Source organism: Ictidomys tridecemlineatus, chromosome 8 (assembly GCF_052094955.1).
Source record: "Ictidomys tridecemlineatus isolate mIctTri1 chromosome 8, mIctTri1.hap1, whole genome shotgun sequence".
Lineage (NCBI taxonomy): Eukaryota > Metazoa > Chordata > Mammalia > Rodentia > Sciuridae > Ictidomys > Ictidomys tridecemlineatus.
In genome coordinates this window covers 114,475,722-114,483,747 of record NC_135484.1, presented here as the reverse complement: position 1 = coordinate 114,483,747, position 8,026 = coordinate 114,475,722, and positions in this window count along the sequence as shown.

Sequence of the window (8,026 nt, the reverse complement as noted above, 5' to 3'; positions counted from 1 at the left end):
AACAGAATTGCTGTAAATTTCATTTTCCATTGTGGTGTATAGACATGCAGCGGATCTTTGTAGACGGAGCTGGAGTCCTGCCACCTCACGGGACTTAGTTACTGGCTCTAATAGACTTTTTGAGGACTCCTTAGGATTTTGCACACACAAGGTCATATCATCTAGGAACAGAGTTTTATTTTTCCTTTCCTATCTGGATGTCTTTGATTTCTTTTTTCTTGCTCAACTGTTCTGGCTAGAACCTTGTGATATCAGGGGAAACCACCCCGTCCCCCAGGGTTCCACAGGACCGCAGCTGACAGATTTCCATCGATGGCCTTGATCCGGCCGGGGAGGTTCTCTTCTGGTCTGGATTTGTTGAATATTCTTATCATAAAAGCATCCGGCTTCTGTCAAATGCCTTTTCTTTGTCCACTGAGACAATCTGTGGGTTTCGTCCTCCACTTTATTAGTGGAAGAGGGTATCTTATTTGTGATCATAAAATTGATTTATGGATTTGAGAGCAAACTAGAACCCTGTCCAAATGCCAGGTCTTTAACCCCTGGCAGGTGGAGGCGGTACCCAGGGATCAGCGAGTGTCGCTGGGAATACCCGGCTCCACCCCGTGGCGCTCCGCTGTGGCCATTCCTGTGATTCCCCCCTCTGTTCCTGAAAACCTCCAGTTACAGGAACTCACCTCCCAGGGCAGAGAGCGGTGGCGAGTCTGCAGGGATTTCGAGCCATGCCAATCAACCCTGTGACTGATAGTGTCCCCTCCTCAGAAAGCAGAGCACCTTAACTGCACGAGGCAGAAACCCCAGCTCCGCCCAGTGGAAGGGGAAAGCCGATTTGTGGGCAGGCATTTTTACAGATTCTAGAATATAGTGGCTCACTTCTCTGTTATGTCTTGGTGGAATCTCTCCAGGGCAGGAACTTTGCTCCACTTTTATGATGGACCCTGAGTGCTGGGAACCGCAGCAGTAGAAGCTCCCCAAGACCCTGCAGACTAACCCGCCCCCGCTGCTCCTCTGAGCCGGGCTATCAGGGCTGTCAAAGAATTGAAAGAACCAGGCACAGGCTCAGGAGGCTCAGGCAGGAGGATCGCAAGTTCAAGGCCAGCCTCAGCAACTTATGGAGACCTGTTTCTAAACAAACAGTAGCCAGTTGTATCAGCACCTGTCTGTCATCCCTGCAGCTCGGGAGGCTGAGGCAGGACTGAGTGCCTGGTGTCGACTCCACTTGTTCCACAGATGGGGAAACGGGGAACTAGAAAAAGAGGCCCTGCCCAAGGTCACACACACACACACACACACACACACACACACTCAAGTCCCTGCAGAGAGGTAAAAAAAGCAGAGAGGAGGTCAGAGTAGAAGGGGATGGACAACGGCCACCACTGGAGTCCCCTTGGGCCATGTGGGAAGGGGCTGCCAGGCTGGGCCAGGTTCACAATCTTCCCTGGATGAGGCCTCACCCCCACAGAGATTGGCAGTGAGGCAACGTGGGTCCCAGCCAGCATCCTGTCACCAGCCTCCTGAGGACCGCGTCCCCATCACAGTCTCCTGACCTTGGCGATGGGGAGGGGCCTGGAATCCAGGCTGGGCCTATTTCTGGGGGCACAGCAACCGCCCAGGTGGTCCATGCCCCAGGACCTGACAGCTAGAGCCCTTTCCTGGCATTAACTCTCTCTTTCTTCCTTTTTTTTAAATTTTAAACTGGGATTGACCCCAGGGGCCCTGGGCTATAACCACTGAGCAACACCCCCAGCCTTTTTTATTTTTTCTTTGGAGACAAGGTGTCACTGAGTTGCTTAGGACCTTGCTAAGTTGCTGAGGCTGGCTTGAACTTGTGACCCTCACTGCCGAGAGTCAGCCAGGAGTGTGTTCATGAGGGTGCACCTGTGGGGAAGGGAAGGTGACGAGTGCAGCCGCTGCTCCCTGAGGCTAGTGACAACAGGGGCAAGGAGCTGTGTCACACTTGGAGGGAATGCCATGTGGAGAGGGCGGTGGGAAGAAGCTGAGGCCTTCAGTGAGGAAGCGCGGCCAGCCTCTGGGGACAGCAAGGACACAAACACCTTGGCCAGTCTGGCCGGAGACTTCCTTGACCAAAACTGACAGGGAACCAAAGGACACGCAGACCCACAGGTGACGGTCTCCTGGCCACCAAGGAGGATGAGAAGGGTGGAGAGTGGTGTCAATCAGGACGGAAAGACATCCAGAAGGACAAGGAGAACACTGGATATGCCACGTGCCACAGTTCCGGCCACCAAGGTGGGCAGAGGCAATGGGTGTCCAGCCTGTAACACTCCCCCGACCCTCCCGCCTCTCCTCCCCCACCTGCTGGGCGGGTGTCACCCTCACCAAGAAACCACACAGTGGACCAGGGGCACTCGGCTACCTGGGAAGCTGAAGCAGGAGATTCAAAAGTTCAAGGCCAGCCCGGCAACTTAGGAGACCCTGTCTCAAAATACGAAAAGAAAAGGGCTGGGTGCAGCTCAGTGGTAGAGCACCCCGGGGTTCCACCCCCAGGACAGTAAAACAAGAATGAGAGAAAGAAACCTCCTGGAGAAGACAGCAGTGCCTCCGCTGCCCTCGGTCCCCAAAGGACCTTCTGGAGAGCATCCTTCCTTGGCCCGTCAACCCACTGAGATTGCATCCTACGCCACAGTAGAAGCAGATTAGCCCGGGGGCCTTTTCGGGTTTTTTTGGGGTTTTTTTGGTACATGGGATTGAACCCAGGGCACTGAACCACTGAGCCACGTCCCCAGCCCTTTTCATATTTTATTGAGAGACAGGGGCTCACTGAGTTGCTTAGGGCCTCACTAAGTGGCTGAGGCTGGCTTTGAACTTGCAATCCTCCTGCCTCAGCCTCCTGAGCCGCTGGGATGACAGTGGCATCCAGCCCAGGCTGAATTTCTTACTGAGGAGCCAGAGTTTGATCTAGACATGTCTCCCCTCCATAAAGTCAGATGAATGAATTTGGATGATCAGGAAGTCACTTCGTTTTGCTCAAAATAACGATGCGTTGGCCCGGCACGCTCCCGTCTGGGTTATTTCACGGGGACCTTCTGCCCTTGGCTCTGGTCCAGACCTCCCGCTCTGTGGAAGGCGCTTTTCTCCTTTAGGGCTGATTAAGACCTGGGCCGGTGAATCACTCGCCGATCCGCCAGGTAAACATGTCACTCTTTATTGCAACTCACTTCAGAGGGAGGGACAGAGGGACAGAGCTGACCAGGGCTGTTTCAAAGTTTGGAAGGGCCCTGGATGACGGCCAGGCTCCCATGACATCTCTGATCATCCTTGCACCTGGCTCAGTCCCTGACTCAAGACAGGGGGGTGGGGGGTGGGGGGGCTGGGGAAGGTCCTAGAAGCCACCTGGTGACTCACACACCACGCGCAGCCCCTGTCCTCAGCCGCCTCGTGAGCTTTGACATGCCACCCCTTTCCCGCCACTGGCCGAGAAGAGGAGCACGTCCCTAGTTGGAGCATGTGACCTCTCCTGGGACGGAGGGGAAATCCCTTCCTGCTCAGAACTGCTGGGAGTTCAAGACCCGCGTTTGGAACCTGGGGCTTTCCAGCCACAGTGCTTTCCACAAAGCAGGGCGCCTCCTGGGTGAGGATGGTGGGCGGCCTGGCCTGGAGCCACGAGGCCTGCTCTGGGGGCTCTGTGACCCCCGTGGCTTTAGCCTGTGACTCCCCCACAGGCAAGGAGGGCAGCTGTGGGCCTCCTTGAGCTTTTCCGACTACCACTCTTACTTATCAGGCTTGCACTTGGTTGCACGTAACAGAAACTAACAACAGTGTCTGTCTTCCAGAGTGGGACCCACAGGCCAAGTGGAAGGAGAAGTTACTGACGCAGGGGAAGATGGCGCGCTCCTGCCTTCACAGGCTTCCCACTCCCTGACGGGTTGGTTTACAGCTGCCCCCTCATGTGACTCGGCTGCATTTTCCCCATCACTTATTTTCAGCTGACATTCCATTCTGTCTTTGTTTACTTGTCCGTCTTGGTCTCCACTGCCTTCCCCTACTTTCCAGGACACTGAGCAGCAAGTAGTAGGTGCTCAATAAATACCTGTTAAGTAAATGAATACATGGTATCATTTAAAGTTTTTCTCAACAATTTCAGGGGGCCAGCAGGGCAGAGTAGAAACTGAGGCCTGGAAATTTGGTTTCACTAAGTTACTAGGAAACAACGGGAGCTACGGACTGCTACAGACTGCTCAATCCCTAACCAGGGCCCACGTGTGTGGGAGGGCACAGAGGCTTCTGACACACACCTGGCATATGCCCCCGACCTCTAAAAGGTCTCATCCAGGCTCTGCTGAGAACTTTGATCAACTACCAGAGGATAGGGTGATAAAAAGGAAAGGAGATAAGCATTCCCAACGAGACCCGATAGGTAGGAATTTCAGAAAGCAGTGCCCTGCAGATTGGGAAAGGAAGGTGACAGTATCATCGGACGGGTACTTTTGGGTACGCCTCAATTCTACCCCAGCACTGCTACTTAGCCTTCCCCTAGAGGTGGCGAGCTCCCCGTAACTGGAGGTATTCAAGCAGAGTCTGAATGACTATTTAGGACATGCCTGAGTTGGAGAGTCCTCCCTACCTCCCAGTAAGAGAGGACAGTAGCCTCTGTCCCAGCTGTGGGCAGCTGGGCCCCAACACCAATATAAAATGGAGCTTTTGCGACACCTGGTGGATATGGTTTTAAACTGCAGGCCTTTCCCTCGAGAAAAGCCCTCAGCGCCAGAGTGCCCAGAATCTGCTTCAGGCATCCTCCTGACCCCTCAAGGAGCATAAGGCTCCAGGCCCCGCTGTGTCTCCAGACCTCACCCCTCTAGAATGAGTGCAGGAAGAAGGGATCAGAAGTCTAGGTGATATTTCCTAAGAGATGCTTCCCCTGTGCCTCCCAAGCAGGACTCACCAGTTTGGGAGGCACAGCTGCACCGCTCCCTGGGGTCTGGCAGGGTCTGTTCCCGGACATCTGCTTCCCCCAGTTATGTGCTAACTTCTCAAGTTCTGTCCCCTTTGTTGGTTCATCACCAACCCCAGCCGCCAATATAGGAGCAATTACCCTATGAGAATACTGAAATTTTTAAAAAAATAAGATAATGATTTCTTATATAAAAATGCAGTATATATGCACAACAGAGTTTTACTCCACCATAAAAAAGAATGAAATTATGGCATTAGCCAGCAAACGGATGGAACTGGAGAACATCACACTAAGTGAAATGAGTGGGACTCCAAAAATCAAGGGTCGAATTTGCAAAGAAGGCAGGTTGCCAGGGATCAGGTATCGTAAAGATAAAGGGGAGACCAGGCAGCACGGTGGCGCACACCTGTATCCCCGCAGCTTGGGAGGCTGAGTCAGGAGGATGGCAAATTCAAAGCCAGCCTCGGCAACTTAGAGAGGCCCTAAGCAACTCAGCAAGATAAATGGCCAATCAGTGGAGGAGAAGTAGAAGAAAGAGAGGGAGAGGGAGGGAGGGAGGAGAGGAAGGGGCAGGAAACATGGAATGGATTTAACAAAATCATGTTATATGCATATATAATTATTCCACAGGAGATTTCAACCTTATGTATACATGGAAAGTAGCAACCGAAGATAAATAAATAAATGAGCAAAAGAAAGATCAGAATAGAAGGAGAATATGGGGAAGGAGGGAGGGAGGGAAAGGGGAAGGATGGGGACTGAAATCGAATTCTGTGCATGTATGATTTTGTCAAAATGAACCCAACTACTTTGTATAAAGCTCTAATTAAAAAAAAAAACTGTCTTAAATACGAATTCTGATTCCAGAACAAAACACTTTAAACTCCCATCCATCCCAGTTTGGGAGTGGTTTCCATGGTGGCTTCAGAGGTCCATGGAGTGACAGAGTCAGCAGGAGGAGGGGCCCCGACACTGAGCACCTGAGAAGCTCCTGCGCCTTCTTCCCACTCACCACCAGACGCTGGCCCTGCAGAGGCCCAGGACCTTGCTCTGCGCATGTTCTCAGTATGAGTTTGCATAAACTTTTTTTGGAACCAGGGGTTGAACCCAGGGGCACTTAACCACTGGTTACACCCCCCGCCCCCATTTTATTTTTCATTTTGAGTCAGGGTCTTGCTAAATTGCTTAGGGCCTCCCTAAGTGGCTGAGGCTGGCTTTGACTTGCGATCCTCCTGCCTTGGCCTCCTGAGTCGCTGGGGTTCCAGGCGTGCCCCACTGCGCCTGGCTCCTACACAACTTTTGAGAGACACTCGTATGGGCCATGTGGGTTAATGTTGTAGGAGGGACCAGAGGAAGAAGCGGGGAAAGGCTGTGCTGGGTTTCAACCTGAAATGTCCCTGAAGGCCCGTGGGGCACAGGCTTGGTCCCCCGTGTGGTGCGATTCAGAGCTGGTGGAAACTCTGAGGCAGGGCCGAAGGGGAGGCATTAGGTCATTGGGGGGTGTGCCCTCGAAGAGGACAGTGGGACCCCAGCCCTTTCCATTTCCCTTTTTCCACCGTGAACTCCATGAACTCCTGTCAAGAACTCCCACCTGATCACAGACTGGAACCTTCAAAACCGTGAGCCCAAGCAAACCTTTTCTCTTAATAAGCTGATCATCTCGGGTACATGTTACAGTTGTGGAAAGGCGTTTAACACTGGATCTCCACTAGGATCCTCAGTGACAGAGACCATGGCCACCAGCGTCAGTCCAGGCTTCCTGCAGGAAAAGCTCAAGACTCGGAGGGCCCCAGGATTAAAGAAAATGCTGTGTGCGGAACTTCCCTGAGAGGGAAAAAGCCTTCATGGGCAAGAATCCGTGCAGTGGTGAAGACGGAGGGTAAGGGCGCTCGTGGTTGGTGCTGGGAACCGTCAGCTGGGGGGAGACAGTGACTTATGTCATTTGCCTCATTAACTAACACACTCGCTTTGCTCATAGACTCCGTGGACCTCAGCACTGAACGAATCTGACAAAAAAAAGAGAAGGTGACTGGCCACTGTTTCAAACCATGAAAATATCATCTCCTGCCTTTTAGGATTCCTGGTCAGAGAGTGCATCTTGACATAGTGTCCAGGGACCCTCCGCTTTACAGAAGTCTAATCGTGTAAAAAATAAGAATGGAAACCCTGAGTCTCACCTGGTGCCAGGTATATCATAGGTGCTCAGTTAACGCTCAGAGAAGGATACCCAGGTGTCCATCCCCAGACCAGGGCCTAATGTGCCTGGGAGGTGGAGGGAAGGTTGGAGCTCAGCCCAAGGCTGGAGAGAGCTCCAGGATCCAGGGCCGGGGTCGGGCCTCTGCCCACGCCTGCTCTCCCAGTGGCCCACTCCCCGCCTGATGGCCTCACGGTGGGTGAGACTCACCGCCCTGGGGTAAGCAGAGCCCCTGGGATCCGCACCTCTGAACAAACACCCACATGTCAAATGCCAAAGCTGTAACTGAAGAGTGACCCCTGAACCCCCTCTCCCCAGCCCTCTCCCACCTGGACCTTGAAGAAGTGAGGCCACTCGGAGCCAGGGGCTGGGTGGGGCGTGGCCACAGGGCCTCCACAAGCCCCTTGTCCTCTCTGGCCTCCGTCCCCTGATCCACAAAATGAGGGCTGACAGAGTGTGACAGTCCCCTTCTTTGGAGTCTTGAAGATCCAGGCTGAGCACAGGAGTGGAGCCGTCTCGGGGTCAGTGACAGGGCCAGGACTTCCCACGGAACCTTCTTTCCAAGCCGCCTGCTTGGCCCCTTCCCGTAAGGTCGGGGGCCCCGGGCGGGACTCATCCAGGAGTCTCCCTGCTCAGGGGGTGGCCCAGCGCTGTGTCCCAAAGCCCCAGAGTCCTCATCGACTGCTGCCCTGTGACTCAGGCCAGCGCAGGCCCCGTGAGGGGGGGGTGTTTTCCTGCGGGGGGCAGACAGGGTGGCTTCCTGCTTCTGGGGAAAAGAGGTGAGTTCAAGAAGCTCTGCTTGATGAGGGGGACCCTCCTGCTCTTTCTCCCCGACCTGACCTGGGGGTTGCCGGGCAGAGGCTCTGATCCCCCCAGGCCCCGTCAGCCCTCAGGGCTGGGAGCAGAGAGCAGCTGCT